This window comes from Cupressus sempervirens, chromosome 8 (assembly GCF_028749045.1).
Source record: "Cupressus sempervirens isolate cs-2001-9-10 chromosome 8, ASM2874904v1, whole genome shotgun sequence".
Classification (NCBI taxonomy): domain Eukaryota; kingdom Viridiplantae; phylum Streptophyta; class Pinopsida; order Cupressales; family Cupressaceae; genus Cupressus; species Cupressus sempervirens.
The window spans coordinates 173,426,486-173,446,059 of record NC_143125.1 but is presented as its reverse complement, the minus strand read 5'-3'; positions in this window follow the sequence as shown (position 1 = coordinate 173,446,059).

Below are 19,574 nucleotides of genomic sequence, written 5' to 3'. Positions count from 1 at the left end.
AATGTGTCATCTTTGAAAACCTGTCAACCACCACAAAAATAGAATCATGCTCATGTTGTGTCCTCGGTAATCCAAGAAAAAAATCCATGTTGATATCCTCCCATAGCTTCTCTAGTATAGGTAATGGTTGATACAACCCTATATTCTACTTCACCCCTTTTGCCATCTGACATATTCTGCAACTTTGTACAAACTTCATCATATTTTTCTGTAACTATGGCTAGTAGTAATTTTCAACAATCAAAGCTATGGTTTTATCTCAATCAAAATGTCCAGCCAATCCTCCACTATGTTTTTCCTTGATGAGATTCTCTCTCATTGAACTTCTAGAAATGCACAATTGGCTTCCTTTGAACAACATATTATCTTGGATCATGAAATCCAACCACTTTGTCCTATCAAGTGTAATAGCTTCTATACAAGCCTTTCATGCTTTACCAAAATTAGGATCATCTTGATACAATGTACTAAGTTCCTTGAACCCAACCACCTCTATCTACATTTCTGTCAACAAAAGTTGTCTTCTATTAAGAGCATCTGCAATTGTGTTAGACTTCCCACTCCTGTGTTTCAAAAAAATTTATAACTCTGCAAAAACTCAACCCACTTTAAATGCCTTTGGTTCAATTTTCCTTGACTATTCAAATATGGCAAATCTTGATGATCAGTATACAAAACAAACTCCTTAGGAAGAAGATAGTATCTCCACTTCTTCAATGATTGAACTATAGCATAACATTCTTGATCATAAACATAATATTTTCTTTTTGCATAATTTAACTTCTCACTAAAATAAGCAATAGGTCTACCTTCTTGGCTCAAAACAACTCTTATTACAGTACCACTAGCATCATAGTCTACTTGAAACACCTTGTTAAAATCAGGAAGTGCTAAAATAGGTTGCTCAGTAACTTTTTGTTTCAATAGACTAAAACTCTAATCTACTCCTACAGTCCACTTAAAATCTTTTCTATCCCCTCTCATTCTTTTAGTCAAGGGTCCACAAATACTACTAAAACTTCTGATGAACTTTCTATAAAATGTAGCCAGTCCATGAAAAGATCTTATCTCTATTGAACTCCTTGGAGTAGGCCATTCCAGGATAGCTTTCACTTTATTTGGGTCCATTTTTAGACCTTCTCTTAAGACTACAAATCCTAGGTACACCAACTCTTTCTTTACAAAACTACACATCTTCAAGTTTATTAGCAACTTTTCTTCCCTCAACTTATCAAACACCTTGCGAATATGAATCAAATGCTCCTCTAATGTCTTACTAAAGATCAATATATCATCTAGGTAAACAATGACAAACTTACCTTGAAACTCTTTCAATACCTCATTCATGAGCCTCATGAAGGTGCTTGGTGCATTGGTTAGCCTAAAAGGCATGAATAACCACTCATATAGTCCTTCCCTTGTCTTGAAAGTAGTCTTCCGCTCATTACCTTTTCTGATATGAATCTGATGGTACCCACTCTTCAGATCTATCTTTGTGAAATACTTTGCTCCACTTAAATAATCCATAATATCATCCATCCTTGGCAATGAAAATATATAATTTATTGTGATCTTGTTGATAACATGAGAATTTGTGCACATCCTCCATTCTCCACTATTCTTTTGTGCTAATACTGCTGGTACAGCATGTGGACTTAGACTCCCTCGAATCAACCCCTTCTACAATAGCTCATGGACTTTCTTGTTCAACTCTTCACTTTCTGCTAGTGTCATTCTACTAACTGCCCTATTTGGAAAATTGGCTTCTGGAACCAAATCCATCTGGTAACTGATCTTCCTCATTGGGGGCAATCCATCAGGTACATTATTTGATACAATATCAAAAAAATCTTCCAAAATATCTACAACTTCTATAGGTACCTCTTCTACTTCTTCTTTACTATCTTTAGGAATTATAGCAAAACACATATGCTCATGTTTCATACCTTTAAGAAACTCTTTTCCATCAAAAAAACATATTCTAACAACACTACATACATTTTCTTCTTTATCCTTCAATGGCTTCAACTTATGTTTCACTCCATCATTAGTTAGAGTGTAGGTATTTGCTTGCCCATTGTGTACAACATGCTTGCCAAACTACCATGCCCTACCCAGCTATTGGAATTCTTTTAGAATAACTAAGTAGGGGGTGGGGGGGGGGGGGGGGGGGTGGTTGAATCAATTATTCAAAATCCAAATATACAAAATAAAACCTTTCTCACAATTCAGTGAATTCATAAAACATTCATACCCATGCATGCATTCATTGTGTATCTACTAAAACTTATATGTTATTGTAAAATCAACTTGCAGAAATGTAAAGCATGAAACAACACATTCATTAGCACATTTTACATAATGATTTAATGTGAAAACCCAATTTGGGAAAAATTTCTAGTAACATGCTACTCCTTTCTCACTCTTCTGGAGTGATACCCTATGAAAGACCAACCCTATTAAAGGTTACAATACACACTGTTAAATGTGACCCGGTTAAGGAATTTCAATCACCTTGTAATAAGTGAGCTTTGTTAAAGGACTTTAGGCCATTCACTTGGAATGCCACCCTACTAAAGGATTTTCCAATGACTGTTAAGTCAACCTTAATCCAAAGGATTTACCCTAGAATAATACAATTGTTAGAGAGTAACAGTGGAGCTTTGATTCTGATACCACTTACAACTTCACTTGTAGATTATAAATCTCTATTCAATCCTCAATTCTACTTGGCTTTCATTCTTTGTAGCTCTGACAGCTTGTTCACCCTTCAAGCATTCATTTCCTTAAGCCTTCTTGCTTAGCACACCATTGCAAATACTTCTCTTGGATCAGTTGATGAAGCGAAACCCTTTCTCCTTCTCCTCAAGTTTTTGCACAAAATCCTCCAACTCTTTTTCTTCATGACCAAACATTCCTATATACAAGAAATTAAAATATTTTCCCACTCATTATCCATTGTCTAAATTAGGGTTTTGGATGGATTAGGTAGGATACAATGTATCTACCCCATATCTTGTCTTCTCTAGAATCTTCTCTTAGAATCCATTTGAATTCACCTCCAAAATGGTTTACATAAAATTCTATGCCACCAACACATCAATTTTATATGCTTTCTAGTTCACAAGTTTCAAGAAAACAAACTTTTTGGCTTTCATTTGGAAAATCATCAATCTTTTTCATAATGCAATAGCTCAGCATTATCAATCTTCTGATGCTCGACACATACTACATCACTCAACATCAACTTTAAAATCACTTGGCATCAACTAAATTTTACTGGTACTCTACATCAACTAAAATTTACTCAGATCTACTATCTTGCTCAACATCCACTAGACTTTTCTTCCACTCGGTTCCAACTGACTTTTTACTCGACTTGTATTGAATTTGCTCAACACCTACTATCCACTCAATCAAACTTGGTAGATAAACTTTATTTAATGTGTTCTTCTAAAATTTCTAACTGTAGCCATCCATTTTGTAACCTTAAGTAGATCATCAATACATCATGTTATAACTATCTTAACTGATCCTTGTACTTCATTACATAATCATAACTCAACCTTTCCTCTAGGTGCTTTTGTTACATATTTTTGATCAGTTCCTCCTCATCAATCAACTAAGTGATAGTACTTGAAACATATAAGCAATTGTCTTACAAAAAAATAGCAAGTTTGACATCAATGACAAAACAATGATTGAAACACATAACAATCTTTCTAATCAATGATCTTTTCAATCAGATTTCAACACCCAACAACATATGACATATGTCTGAAGGTATGATATCACATAGTACCTCATCGTGGTAGCTTCCAATCTTGAACTTCGCTGAGCATTGCTCATTGACCATGACCTTGTGGTCATTTTGCACCCAAGAAATATGGTATGGACGAAGGTTTTTTGACCTCTTCAACTTCAATTTGGTGACCATTGTTTCTAACACCATATTGTTAGTACTTCCACCATCAATGATCAAATCACAACACTTATCTTCACATCTGCACCTTGTGTGAAAGAAGCTCCTTCTTTTCTTAGGTTCCCCCACTTAGTAGGACTCTTCGGTTAACTAGGACTTCTCCTCTTTTAGCATCTTCACAATGTTAGGATCTAGCATCTTCATCAACATGTGCAACTCTCGCCTAACCTTTTGTTCTTTGATCTACCCTTCCTTAGTGCTGGTACATTCAAATTCTCTATGCCCTTCTTCTCTATAGTGAAAACATTTTCCACAAAAGCCTCCTCTTCCAGATCCTTGTCCTTGTCCTTTGCCTCTTCCTCTTTGATCTCTATTATTCTAATCATGGAAATGATTGAAATTGTTTCCCCTCTAGTTTTGACTACTACTTATAGTCTCATCCTTGTTCTTTTGATCATCATTACAACCACCATAAGATCTTCCACTGTGACCTCTTCCACTATTCTTATTGTCAAAATTCTTGCTCAATTTCTCCTCAACTCTTAGGAAAAATTGGTATGCCTCCTTAATACTACTTATTCAAACTAGACTTAGTTCATCTTGAATTTTAGGCCTTAACCCATTAAGACAATAGGCGACTTTCTCCTTATCAACTTCTACATGGCCAATTCTAATGAGAACTCTTTAGTATACTCTTGAATAGATTTTCCTGCTTGCTTCAACCCTTGTATCTTCTTCAATAGATCAAGCTCATAATCTATGAGAATGAATTGTTCCTTCATTTTATCTTTCATCTAATCCCATTTGGTGATTTTTTCCTTTCCCTTTCTATTTTACTCCAACTGAACCTCCTGCCACCAGATCTTTGCATGTCCCTTTAGTTTTTCCTTCACAAACTTGACCCTATCAGGATCATCAATATCTTCATATTCAAAGTACTCCTCTAATTCATTGATCCAATCGATCAACTCCTCTAGGTTAAGATTTCCTAAAAATGTGAGAACCTCAAACTTAGGTCTTTTTACAATCTTGGAGATGCCCCTAAAAATCCTCTCTTCCTCTAGATTTAGAACTGCCTCTACTTTGACATTTTCTTCTACTTCATCCTCATGCTCACTTTCATCTCTTATGGGAAGATTCATTCTTCTATGCATTTGTTGTTCTGATGCTTGCATTTGTCTTTGGAGGGCTTAGAAACCCTCAAGTGTAACACCTACAACCCTTTCACCATGCTCTCTTCATGGAGGCATTTTTGCACTTCCGCTAAAACCCTAGTGTAAACTACCTCACAATCGGCGATCAGTCTACATACTTAGCCCAAACCATGGTCTTGGTGCAAACTATCTCACAGTCAGCGATCTACCAACACACTCAAGAACTCTAGCTCTAATACCACTTGATGCAGGAAGCTCTCCTTAATACCATAAACTCATAATAGAAACATAGAAACAACATAAAATATGAGAAAAAAATACAAACTTCTTATTTTCACCAAAAATGTGGAATTATAGAATTCATAAATAAAATATGCTAACCCACATGGGTGCCTTCAGTACAATAATTTGCAAGATAAGCAACGAACTATCACCCAAAGCTACCCTAGACAATGTTTGGGCATTTCTTAAATAGGTAATTTTATGCCGCATGGGAAGGTTCTAGATGCTCAAACTTAATAAATAGGGCCAAAAAACCCTACCAATACACATAGAGTTAGCCAAATACATCTTTGACAAATTATTTTAGAAATTTTGGTAGCCCAACTTCTAAAGGCAATAACTCACAAATTGTTCCTCTGATTGGCTATTATAACCACTTTTCAAAAATTCTAGATCGTGATCTATAAACTTAGAACCATGCTAGCGCCCATCCATCAAGTTTTCAGAGCTCATCCAGGCACTCTAAGGCCTCCAACAGTGAGCTTGAAGATTTTTCTGCAAAATTTTCCACGGAAAATCTACAATAACTTCTCTAATACTAATGCTTGAACAATGAGATTTTTATGGTAGGCTTACAACTCTAAAATGAACCTTCCTATAGAAAATGAAAACATTTTGAGCTCTTATGAAAAACTTACTAAAAATAGTAAGTTCCCATAAATAGTAACCACCCTATGTACTAGTCCTTATTAAAATAGAAAAGACTAAAAATAAAATATTTTTGGGTGATGCAAGATTGCGCTTGCACCTAGGATGCTCCTGCATCACCTTCATTTCCATTGTAAGATTTTTTTTGTTCAAATGATTTCGAACATCCTCTCACTCTCTTTTTCATAAATAAAAAATGAATATTAGTAACACATAATGCTATTATGGCAATTCGTGTAGGAGCTGGATCTGGAGTAGGAGCAGGAGGCCAAAGATTTTTAGGGATAGGTCATGCAGGAGCTAGAGATGGAGTAGTAGCAGGACCTCAAGTATTTTTAAGGACATGTATTGGTGCAAGAGTTGCATCCAATATAGGGATAAGAGCCAATATTGGTGCAAGTTTTGGAGTACGAACATTTGGACATGGAAATATCAGCAGTAATTAGTCACAATAGTATCCTCCAGGGCATCAAAATCTTACTAACATTTTTTCCTCTACACCATTGTACAACCTGTTGTGAGGCCTCATTCTAATTTTTGTTTTCAATGATGCCCTTTTTCAGAAAATAATAGTGGTGGCCTCAAATATGAGGATGTGAAGTCAATCTTTCGTGGCAAAGTAGTTATTCAACTAGCCAAACCCTTCTTCATGAATCCATTATTTCATGTTCGTCATAATCCTAGATCACATTCAAGGATTTTTTCTAATTCTAAAATGGTGGCTTCTTTAAAGGAAATTTTAAATAAACCTAGGTTCCCCTTGGTACTTTCTACATTTGAGTTTGGGGAATTTTCAGATCAAGCTTTACTTCATCCTCTACATGATTAGCATTGTGAAAATGGTTTTGGGCAAGAAGAAAATGATTCAAATTTTCTTAACCCTCCCCCTTATCCATTGGATTAGAGGACAAGGGGTGTTTTTGAAACTCATAGATCTAGGAAGCTTGGATCAAGGGGAAATAAAAAACAACCCCGTAAATAACCTAATTTTGATATTTGTGAAGGTACCTTTCCTAGGATGGCTGATATTGCGAGAGCAAAGATGGAGAAAGAGCCTACACCTTTACATGAGTTGGATGGATTTGTTGGCAAAAAATCACAACCATTAAGCAACAATTTTCCCCTAAAATATTAATTCCTACCCCTTCCAGGGTCCTCTTCAACCCAACAAAGACCCATCAAGTTTGGAAAAAGAAGCAGATTTATGGTGCAGTCTAACAGGGGGTAAATGACCATATCCTTAATCTAGTGTGAATCACACTCCCAAGGTATTTTTTATAGCATTTGATTGGTCTTCTCCATTGATCTACACTTACATGTAATTTTGATTGTTCCACACTTGTGTTCTTTGCTATTAAGGATTGAGCATTTTCTTCTTGGCCAGGGTTAAAAGATATCTTCTACTAAGATTTGGATTTCCAATATTTGGTAGCCATCTTCTCATCCAAGGAATTTAGGGATTCCATTCATAAGATAAAAGGTTGGTTTTTTCTTGACTTAGGACTCTTCACTATGATTTGGGTCCCAAATTTCAAGCCTTAATCTACAAATATTTACTTTTCTCCCTTTTGGATTTCATTTCCTCTACTACCACTTGAGTACAGAGATCCACAAATTTTTGAAATTTTTGCTAACAAAATAGGGATTTTTTTGAAACATGATCTCATCCCTTTTGATCATCCACATTTGAATGTTAGAGTTTTCTTGCTATTAGACATGAGGAAAAATTTCCCTACTCAATTCACAATCAACTATCAATGGGGTGTATGGAATTAGTCTATTAAGATTCAAGATGAGGTCATAGTGCAAAAATTTCAATATAGACTGGAACATTTTAATTCCCAATGTCAAGAATTGGTGCATGGCCCTACATAAGTTTGTCCAGATCATAATTCTTACCCAACTTTATGTTCTTTTAATTGCCCTCAGATTCCCACAAGGATTATAATGTTTCTTTTCCCCTTGTCTCTCCCTTGGGAGAATCTCGACTTTTGAATACTACTAAGTTGTCAAATCTTATTTTTTCCCTAAGGCTTCAGTCAATTTTGCCTCATATTCAAAACTAGTTTCTTGATGTAATAGGCTGTGATCCTCTTCCCTCATCCTCACTTGTTTCTTTATTACCAATTTTCAAGACCCCAAGGCAGAAGTCTATTATCTTGGGATCCCCTTCATCCTCTCCTATTCTACGAGGCCTATTCATTAACTCTTAATTTGTATATTGGAAGGCTTAGAAGACCAGTGATTAGATCCTCTTAGAAATTGCATCTTCTATCATATTTGAAATAGAAAAGGAAGAAGGAATTATTTAAGAGCTTAAAAAGTCCACTTCTATTGATGGCTTGCTTAAAGAATTTCAATTTTGGAATACTTAGTCTTTTATTAAAAATTTGAATACTTGTCAAATCTTAAAAATTGTGAAATTTGTTCAAGATAATTCACATGGAGTACAACCTATGGATATTTCTTGGATTCATGAGGATTCTTTGGGTTTAGAAGATTGTATTTTTCAACAGTTTCAAAATGCAATAATTAATTCAAATTTTCAATGATTGGATGTTCATATTGACGTATCCAAGAGTAAAATGCTCATTATCTTAAGGATTATGATAGTTTTACTGTGGTTGGGCTTTTTGATCACTATCAAATTCTCTCAATTGCCTAGTCTCCTTCCCAATGCTAGTTGCTCCCTAAACCCAAATCTAGAGGTAGACCAAAAGGCTCCAAGACTAAAATTGAAATTGTAGTAGGTATTTAGACTACTCTAGATGATAGATTTGTTGTTACCAAGAATGTTACAAGGAGAAGAAAATTTTCTCCTTGTCTGCAATGAAGATTAACTCTTGGAATGTCAGAGGAGTCAATGCCTTTGACAAAAGATGTAGGATCAAAGAATTACTTGATTCTATGAATGCAAATATTATCTTTCTATAAGAAACTAAGTTATCTAATGACACATTTGATAAGACACTTGCCAAATGGCCTAAGTGGTCTTCCTTGCATTCTCTTGTAATAGGAGCATTTGGAGGTCTTTTTGCCCTTTGGAATCCCAAAACTATTCAGGGTCAACTTATTCATCAACATTCCAATTAGAAAATACTTAAGATGTCAAATTTTGACCTTTCTTTCATTCTTATTAATGTTTATGAGCCTTTCTCAACACAAGATAAAGTAAAAGTTTTGAATAGTATTACTCACTTGATCCAAATTCAAGATTCTTAGAATGTTATTCTTTGGGGAGATTTCAATGCAATTTTGAAACAATTAGTGAAAGCTGGAGGGATTTGTCCACCAATTAAAACTATTCATGACTTCTCTCATTTTTTGGGAAGAAATAATTTAATGGATATTCATCCCTTTCAAGGGTCATTTACTTGGACAAATCAGAGGGTTAGATTTTCACAAATTGTTGTTCACTTGGATAGTTTCCTCCTTTCTCAAGAATGAAAACTACATAGCTTCCATATTTAGTTAGAGATCCTATCTTTGCCAGGTTCAAATCATTTTCCAATATCTATTTCTATCACTCAGGTAACTAATGGGGTCAATAAACAATCAAATCCTTCCTTCAAATTTGAAAGAATGCGGCTTTACCATCCTCATTTCTTGTAGTGGATTAAAAAGTGGTGAGTCAATGCACCTTTTGTTCATGGTTCCAAGATGCATCAGTTTTCCAGCAAACTGAAGCATAACAAGGTATTTATTAAGAATTGGAATCATCATGTTTTCAAGAATGGCAACAAGCAAAAAGAGGTTGTTAAAGCACAATTAAATGATATATACAAAAATATCATTCAAAATGGTATGGATTATGATATGTATCATAAGTAGAAGATCCTTCAACTTGAATGGGAAGAATTGTGTGGTCAGGAAGAAGAATATTGGAGACAAAAGTCAAGGGAATTATGGCTTCAACAAGGTGATAAGAATACTAAATACTTTCATGCCTAAGCCAAACAAAAGAGTGATACTAAAACAATCTTCCAAATCAAGGATTTTGAATAAGGAAATATCTTAACCAATGCACAACATATCAATGATGTTGGTGTTAATTTCTTCAAAAATATTCTTGCCCCTATTGTATATCCAACACCTTTTGATTCTCAAGTGAATGAGATCCTTGAGGCTATCCCTACAATGGTGTCTCCCTCAAATAATTCTATGCTTATGGCTCCCTTCTCAATTCAAGAGATTCATATGGTAGTTTTTACATTTCCTCTAGACAAAGCTCTAGATCCTGATGGGTTTACTACTCTTTTCTATCAAAGTTGTTGGGACACCATTGGTTGGGACTTATTTGCTACTATTGAGGAATCCATTAAAAATATATCTAAGCTAAAGTACTTTAATACTACCAATATTGCACTAATCCCAAAATCTAAGGAGCCTAAAACCTTTGCAAATTTTTGACCAATTTCTTTTTGCAATTTCACTCATAAGATTATCACCAAATCTATTTATTTGCAATTGCAACATCTCATCCTAAGCATTATTTCTCTTGAGAAAGGAAGTTTTGTTCTAGGTAGGGAAACTATAAAGGGTGCCTTGGTTTCTCATGAAGTTCCCCATTCCATCAATACTTCTTAGTCCCTAAATTTTGTGATCAAACTTGATATGATGAAGGCATATGATAGAGTTTGATGGAATTTTCTTTTTCAAGTTCTTCAGAAAATGGGGTTTTCAAAAAATTGGTGTAAATGGATTAAAGCATGTATTTTTGGATCTTTGTTTTTAGTTATCATCAATAGGAAAGCTTCTTCTTTTTCCTCTTCTGTAAAAGTTATTAGACAAGGTGATCCATTATCACCAGTTTTATTCATTATTATGGCAGAAGCTTTCAGCAGGACCATTAAGCTTCATAACTCATTAGGCAAGTGGAAGGGTGTGCATATTTAGGGTACTTCTCTAACCACTACCCACTAATTATTTTTTTGATGATATGCTATTATTGGTAGCTCTCAAGTTTTAGAGGCTAGGCAGATCAAGTACATCTTACAGTTATACTCTGTTGTTTTTGGGTAGAAAATTAACTCTCAAAAATCAAAAAAAATTCTCTTCAATACTATCAAAGTTAATTTAGACAAAATTGTGTGGATTCTAGTATTTTTAGAGGACTTCTTACCTTCTAATTACCTTGGAATAACTTTCTTTATGGGATCAAATAAGATGAGTTATTGGACTTCTATCCTTGATAGACTTAAAAGTGGATTTGTTGCATGGAAAGTTAGATGGCTCTCTCTATCAGACATAATTCTTCTCATTAAATTAGTACTTGCACCTATCCCAAATTACTATCTTTTTGTTCTTAAAGCTCCACCCTAATTCATTTTACAAATTCAAAAATGGATTAGAGGATTTCTTTGGACGAGTAATATGTTGGAAGACAAGAAAATACCTTTCATCTATCTACAAGACATGACACATGTTCCTACTTTTGGAGGTGCGAGAGTTCATGATTTATCAAAAAGGAATGTTGCATTTGGTGGTAAACTAGTCTAGCAAATGTATACCAAGACTGACACCACCTGGTATTAAATTATGCAGCAAAAGTACTTGGATAATAATGATCCATCAAGAATATTCTCAATGCTTGATCCTCCAAAAGGGTTTGTAGTCTAGGATTTTATGGTTTCTTCTAGAGACATTGTTCTTAAGTATATTACTTGGGAAGTGAATAATGGAGACAAAGTTAGCTTTTGGAAAGATCCCTAGAATGGTCAACCTCCTTTGATCACACTACCCAATACATGAGATCTTATTTTCATCTCAAAATCTCTATGGAGAACTCAAGTGCATTACTTCATTTCTACAGTTTGTCTCTTTTCAAGGAAAGTCTTTTGGAAGGATCTGGATCTTCTTTCTCTTCCTAACCAAGACCAAGAGTATTTTAGTTCCATCCTAGAATAGAAACATGCCTTCCTATCAAATTCTAAAGACAAGTTGTTGTGGGCCCCTGCCAAGGATGGTAACTATTCTATTAAAGAGGGTTATAAACTCATTCAAAGGATTGCTTCAAATAAGAGTCCTTCTGGAGCATACTTGTTTTGCTAGAACAATATAGTACTACCAAAAGCTGGTTGTTTTGCATGACTTTCTATTAAGGATAGGATTCTTACAAGTGATAGACTAGTAAGATTAAATATTGCTATGACTTTCAAATGTGTGTTATGCAATGATGAATTTGAAATAGTTGATCATCTTTTTGTGCAATGTCCTTTTGCCTATCACTATTGAACCTTTGTTCTTAGGAAATAAAGCTTCTTTACCACTCTTCAAAACAATATTTGGGATATTTTCCAGGTATGGACAATCATTCATCCTTGTCCTTTGTTTGTAGTTTTATGGAAATGTGCCCTGACATTAGTCATTTGGGCCATTTGGTGGGAAAGAAATAAGAAAATATTTAGAAAAGATTTTTCTTCTATTGATAAGGCACTTGAAGGTACTAAAAAGTCAATTGGGGAAGTTACTAAAGCTAGTTTGAGCAAATGTAAGATTAATCCTATTATTACTTCTTGGGATGCCAATATCCTTTATGTTTGGAAAATACTTTTCATTCCTATGGGATGGGGATTAACCAATAAATTGAAACATAAAGAAGATCATTTTGATGTATACTAACATCTTCCCAATTCTAGGTATGTGAAGATCAACTTTGTTGGTGCTTCTAGAGGCAACCCAGGTAAATCAAGGATAGGGCCATGTATTCAAGACTAAGGGAGACACAAATCAAGACCAAAATGGACACAATAGGAAAGGGAAAAATTTATTAACTATGAAAATATGCTAATACACTCAGTGCAGAGAGAATAGATTCCAAAACTTGCCCTATGGGCATACAATAGTATAAATCTGGAGATAATTTCTTCTTCCAGTACCTTCTCTCAAACTCCACTCTGAACTGCCTTTTACAATACCAAAAATGTTCTTAAATAGACCCCAAAGGGTTAAGGATTAGGAATACATTCTAGAAATTTCTAGTTGGCATCCACCACCAAAATGGAAGGCTCCATAAGTCACTTTAGAAGTTGGTGCAAAATTAGAAGAATCTAGAAATGGTAGCCAAACTTTCGAGAGGCATAACTTTTGAACCATAGCTCTGATTGACAAACCGTTTACATTTCTAGAAAGCTCTCAAAGTGCTCTATAGCCCTATGGACTAGTTTTGCTCATCCCCCATTTTCTAGGCCTATATGAGGTCATTTAGTGCCTCAAACTTAACTTTGAAGCATTCTTAGGAGGTTCCCAACAATTGAAAAAATGCGATAACTTTCAAACCATGCAGCCTTTTGACCTAATTCTTTTTTTGGAATGTTCTAAATTACAATTTTAATCATCCCTCCAATTTACACCTTCTAACTCATCATAATTATGGCTCAATTACATAGTCCTATTTTTCTAGCATTTACATGTATCCCAAGGTGCTTAAAAACTCTAACCCAAAACACTAATAGTGGAATTGTGAGAGTTGGAACCTTTATTTGAACTAAAAATGAAAACATATGAAACATAAAATATGTCTAGGTATATTTTTTTGGGTGACACAGGATTGCCATTATACCTCTGTATGCTCCTACATCAAAGACTGTTATGGGAAAGTGTTAACATTTACAACTGCCCCCTTACTAGATGGTACCAACAATTCAATAGAAGCTCAATCCTTGCTTGTTGGTTTAGTTATTGCCAAGAAAGGTAATTTTCAACATCTATAGATTGAAGGTGACTCTCTGGTAATAATTAATGCCTACATTAAAAGGAATACATTCTCTTGGAAACTCAAGTATATCCTCCTTCATATTTGGAATTTGTTAGATCAGTTTTAAGATATATGCATTTCGCATACTCTACGGGAGGGAAAGAAAGTTGCAAATTACCTTTCAAATCTTGGGTGTGATGGCATCATGATCTCCACTTTTCAACTAACCTCTTTCACTGATCAATTTGAGGAGTTGTAATTATTGATTGGTTCAGACAATGATAAATGTCAGTATTGATTTTCTTAATCTAGCTCATATGTCATGATGGTCTCGGCTTTCCCATAATTGAGTTCATTAGTGGTAGCCACCAAGATCTCTACCATAAAAGAATCATAATGTTACTTCATGTGCTTTGTATGGACATGTTGTTTATTCATTTAGAAGCAACCTAGGTTGCAGTACTATCTTGCATTTTTTTAGTTATTATCTTGTTGTTGAAACTAGGTTTTTTTGAAGCTATATTTTCTAGTTTCTCAATTCTTGTTGGAGACCATGTAACTAATTTTACATAATAAATAAAGGTCTGTTAACTTCAATTATTGAAGAGGGCCTATATTACTATCTATGTTCCAAATCTCAAGTTCTAACTCCTTATAGTTTGAGAGATATGGAAATTCTCCTGGAACATCAATTTCTGGTAGTTCTAAGTGACAATTTTCTATGCTCAACTTTTAGAATGAATGCACACTTTTCCTTGATGAATTAGAATTTTAAAAATTAAGGGATTTTAGAGGACCTATATATCTACTTTTAGTTCAAAGCATAAGTTCTAACTCAATCAGAGTTAGGAGATATCACAAATTTTCTCAGACATCAATTTTAGGACAGCTAATTGCTGATCTAGGCCAACTTGTGCATTTAATTTTAGGTTTATTTTCATTTAATATTTGCTGAGAGCTGACTTGTGGCTTCTCCATGTTATATAATTATATGTAACCCACTTTGGCTACTATAAATAGAGTTTTTAGGCTATGAGCTGGGGTAGTGAGGAGTTTTAAGGCAATTTGGAAGAGGATTCGAAAGAAGAACTAGAAAATACGAATTTGCTATTGATTTTTGTGTATGAATGTATTTTGTATCTAGACATAACCCAAAAGGCCTTATAGCTAGGCATCTATATTGAATATTTGAAGAATAAATGAAATTATTTTACTCTTCTTCCTTCTTTGATTGATGTTCTTTGTGTTTGCTTACATTGTGTTAACTCTTGCAGGGTGGTTCAGAGAGCTAGGTGTGCCATTGGCCCTAGTTTTCCCTATCCTTCCTTGCATTAGGTGGTATTAGAGCTTGAGGTTCATCCTTGTGGAGATTGAATCATGTAGAAGCTTGATTTAAATTTTTTTTTAGGGTGGAAGATCTGTGGATTTGACCTATAACTTGTAGAGGGTTATGATCTTGCAAGAACTTGATTTGTAAAGATGGTTCGTAGTATAGGAAATGCTAATAATGCTATATTGGATCAGTTGAGACAAATTGTAGACAAATTAGATGCTAGGGAGATAGATCAAAGGAGAGGAGCAAATCTTGACAATGTAAGTTATGATGAAGCAACAACACCAAACCACAATCCAAAACTTGAAGAAGATCACGATGAGGAAAGATTGTTGCGAGTGTTGTCGAGGGAAAATTCAAAGCCTACTATGGAAGTTGTTCCTTATTATGGAAATTTGGATACCAATTTTTTCTTAGATTGGATATTAGATATGGAGAAGTTCCTTGAGTATGAAAACACTCCTAATAATAAGAAGGTGAAGATTGCATTTACTAGACTAAAAGGTCATGCATCACTATGGTGGGAGCATTTGCAAACTTATAGACAAAGGAGAGTTAAGGAGAAGATTAGAACTTGGCCAAAGATTATTAAGAAGGTAAATAACAAATTTCTTCCTACTAATTAAAAAGTTATCTTATTGTGAAAGATGAAAATTTTGAAACAAAAGGACATGACTATGAAAGAGTATATGAGGAATTCTATAGATTGGACATCAGATTTGGACATGTGGATGATGATGTTGAGAAAATTGCAAGGTACATAAATGGATTCAGACTAGAATTCAAGATAAAATAAATTTTTTGAAGTTGGAAAGTGTAGAAGAATCATATCAATATGCCTTGAAAGCTGAGAAGATCTTGACAAAGAAACATGCACAAAGACAAAGAGGTATAGGCGGTAGATTCCAAAGAGGTAGAGGTAGACCTTATGGTGAAGGTGGTAGATCTCAAAGTTTTTTATATGATAAAAGAAAATTTGAATGGAGGAATAATGGAAAAGACAAGACTAAGTGGAAAGGTAGTAGCTCATACCGAGGAGGTACTGGGTCTTGCTGAGGAAGAGGTAATTCTTATCCTAGAGGTGGTTTTCATGGTAGTTGTTTCAAATGTGGTAAAGAAGGGCATAGATCCTTTGAATGTAGATCTTTTGGAAGTGGGCTAAATAATAAAAATGTTGTGATTCAAGAAGACATTGAGAGTTCACCAAGTGGACCTAAGGCTGGAGAAAATTTGATGGTGAGAAGAACCTTATGTAATAAGGGAAGCAATGAGGAACCTATCCTTAGAAGAAGTCTTTCCAAGACCAAATGTAAGATGGCTAGAAAATGTTGCAAGGTGATCATTGATAGTGGAAGTTCTACAAATTTGGCATCAAAAGAGCTAGCTACAAAGTTTTAGTTGTAGAGGCTAAAATATCTCAAACCCTATCATGTTTCATGGATCAAAGATGAACATAAGATATTGGTAAATGAGAAATGCGTTGTGAAGTTCAAAATTGGACATTGCTTTGATGAAGTTTTGTGTGATATTATGCCCATGGATTGTTGTCATATTTTGTTGGGTAGACCTTGGAAATATGATAGATATGTTGTACATGATGGAAGATTGAATAATAAACTCTTTGGGTAAATGAGAAGAAACAAACATTGTTGCATTTGATTGAAAGTCTAGATAAGGTTAATTTTACTGCAATAAAAGTTTGCATGGTTAATGGAAAGCAATTTAAAAAGGAAGCAAAGAAGAATCAAGTTTGTTTTTCTATAGTTGCTACAGGACCAAGCAGTAGAAGTTGGTAATGACAAAGTGACAACAAAGATTATACAATTACTAAATCAGTATAAAGATATTGTTGTTGATGATATTCCTGATGGTTTACCTCTAGTTAGAAGTATAAGTCATTGTATGGATCTGATTCATGGAGCTAGTTTTCCAAACAAAGGACCATATAGGTTGACACCTATAGAGAATGAAGAACTTAATAGACAAGTGCATGAGTTATTGTAGAAAGGTTTGATAAGAGAAATTTTGAGACCATGTGTTGTACCTATTGTATCAACACCTAAAAAGAATGGAGAATGGAGAATGTGTACTAATTCTAGAGCTATTAACAAAATCACAGTGAAATATAGGTTTCCTATGCCAAGAATGGATGACATAATGGATTTCTTGAGTGGAGAAAAGTATTTTACCAAGATTGATTTGAAGAGTGGCTATCATCAAATCAAAATCAAAGAAGGTGATGAATGGAAGACTACTTTCAAGACAAAAGATGGTTTGTATGAATGGTTGGTTATGCCTTTTGGTTTGACTAATGTATGTATTACTTTCATGAGGTTGATGAATGAAGTTCTGAAAAGATTCTTGGGTAAGTTTGTGATTATTTATTTGGATGATACATAGATATTTAGTAAGACTAAGGAAGAACATCTTGAGCATATTAGACAAGTATTGTAGAGGTTGAAAGAGGAAAAGTTGTTGATTAATCTGAAAAAGTGTTCTTTCATGCAAGAGGAGATTGTTTATTTGGGATTTGTGATTTTAGATGATGGTTTAAGGATGGATCTAAAAAAGGTTAAAGAAATTTTGGAGTAGCCTAAACCTGAGAATGTGGGTGAGGTAAGATCATTTCATGGTTTGTCTAGTTTTAACAAAAAAATTATAAAGAATTTCAGTTCTATTTGTAATGCTATGACTGAGACAATGAGGGGAGATAAAAAGGAATTCAAGTGGACATATGGAAATGATAAGAGTTTTGAGACTTTGAAACAAAAGGTTGTTGAATTACCTATGTTGACTTTACTTGATTTCAACAAAGTATTTCAAGTTGAATGTGATACAAGTGGTAATGCAATGGGATCTATATTAAGTCAAGAAGGTAAGCCTATTGCTTTCTTTAGTGAAAAGTTGAATGATGCTAAAAGGAATTATTTTATGTATGATTAAGAGTTTTATGCTATTGTTCAAGCTTTGAAGAAGTGGAGACATTATTTGATTCCTAAGGAGTTTGTGTTTTATACTAATCATAAAGCTTTAAAATACTTGGGAAGTCAACATAAATTGAATTAGAGACATATGAAGTGGGTTGAGTATTTGCAAAATTTTACATTTGTAATTAAGCATAAGAGTGAGTTACTAACATAGTTGTTGATGCATTGAGTAGAAGACATTCCTTAATGACTAAAATGGAGGTTGAATTTCTTGGTTTTGATGAAATAAAAGAGTTGTATGATGTTGATCTTGATTTTTTTGAAGCGTGGAGAGAGTGCAGAGCACCAAAGGTACAAAATCATGTAAGTATGATGAGTATTTCATTCAAGAAGGTATGTTGTTCAAAGGTATTCAGTTGTGTATTCTTAGAAGTTCTATAAGGTTGAATCTGATTAAGGAAAAACATAGTGGTGGATTAGCTAGACATTTTGGAATTGACAAGACATTGAGTTTGCTGAAAGAGAATTATTATTGGCCGCAAATGTACAAGGATGTTCATAAATTTATAAATACTTGTGGAGTTTGTCAACTTGCAAAAGGAGTGAGTCAAAATACTAGTTTGTATACACCTATTACTATTTGTGAGAAACCTTGGAGTGACATTAGTATGGTTTTTGTTCTTGGATTGCCTAAGAAAGTGAAGGGGTATGATTCTATATTTGTTGTGGTGGATAGATTTTCTAAGATGACTCATTTCATACCATGTAAGAAGACATCAGATGTTGAGCATGTTGCTAAACTTTTCTTTAAAGAGATTGTGAGATTCCATGGATTACCAAGAAGTATTATTTTTGATAGAGACAGTAAGTTTGTTTGTTATTTTTGAAAGACTTTATGGAAGAAGATGGGTACTGAGTTGAATTTTGTTCTACATTCCATCCATAGATAGACAGACAAATAGAGGTTGGAAATAGAAGCTTGGGTAACTTACTAAGATGTTTAGTTGAGAATAATCCAAGTAATTTGGAGATGCTATTGGCACAAGTTGAATTTGCATACAATAATTCTATGAATAGGAGTATAGGGAAGACACCTTTTGAGATTATTACTAGAATGAAGCCTAGAGGAATATCAGATTTGAGAGATATTACTGGTGAAGAAAAGAGGAGTGTTGTAGGAGAAGGATTTGCTGATTTTATGGAGTCTTTACATAAGGAATTGAAGTTGAGGTTAGAACAAAGTAATCTAAAGTATAAGGAGAATGCTGATCAATCTAGAAGACATCATGATTTTCAAGTTGGTGATGAGGTGATGGTTCATCTGAAGAAAGGAAGATTTATAGTTGGAACATACAATAAGTTGAAGATGAAGAAGTTTGGACCTTGTAAGATCTTGAAAAAATTTGACAATGGAAATTCTTATGAAGTTGAGGTACCTGATGACATAGATATATCTCCTATATTCAATGTTGCTGATTTATACAAGTATCATGAGTTAGGTGATGAAGTTAAAATATTAGAGGACTATCCTAAGAATTATATCAAAGAAGTTGAATAGATATTGGATAAAATAATTGGTAAGAGCACAAGAAGAAAAGATTATTATGAATAT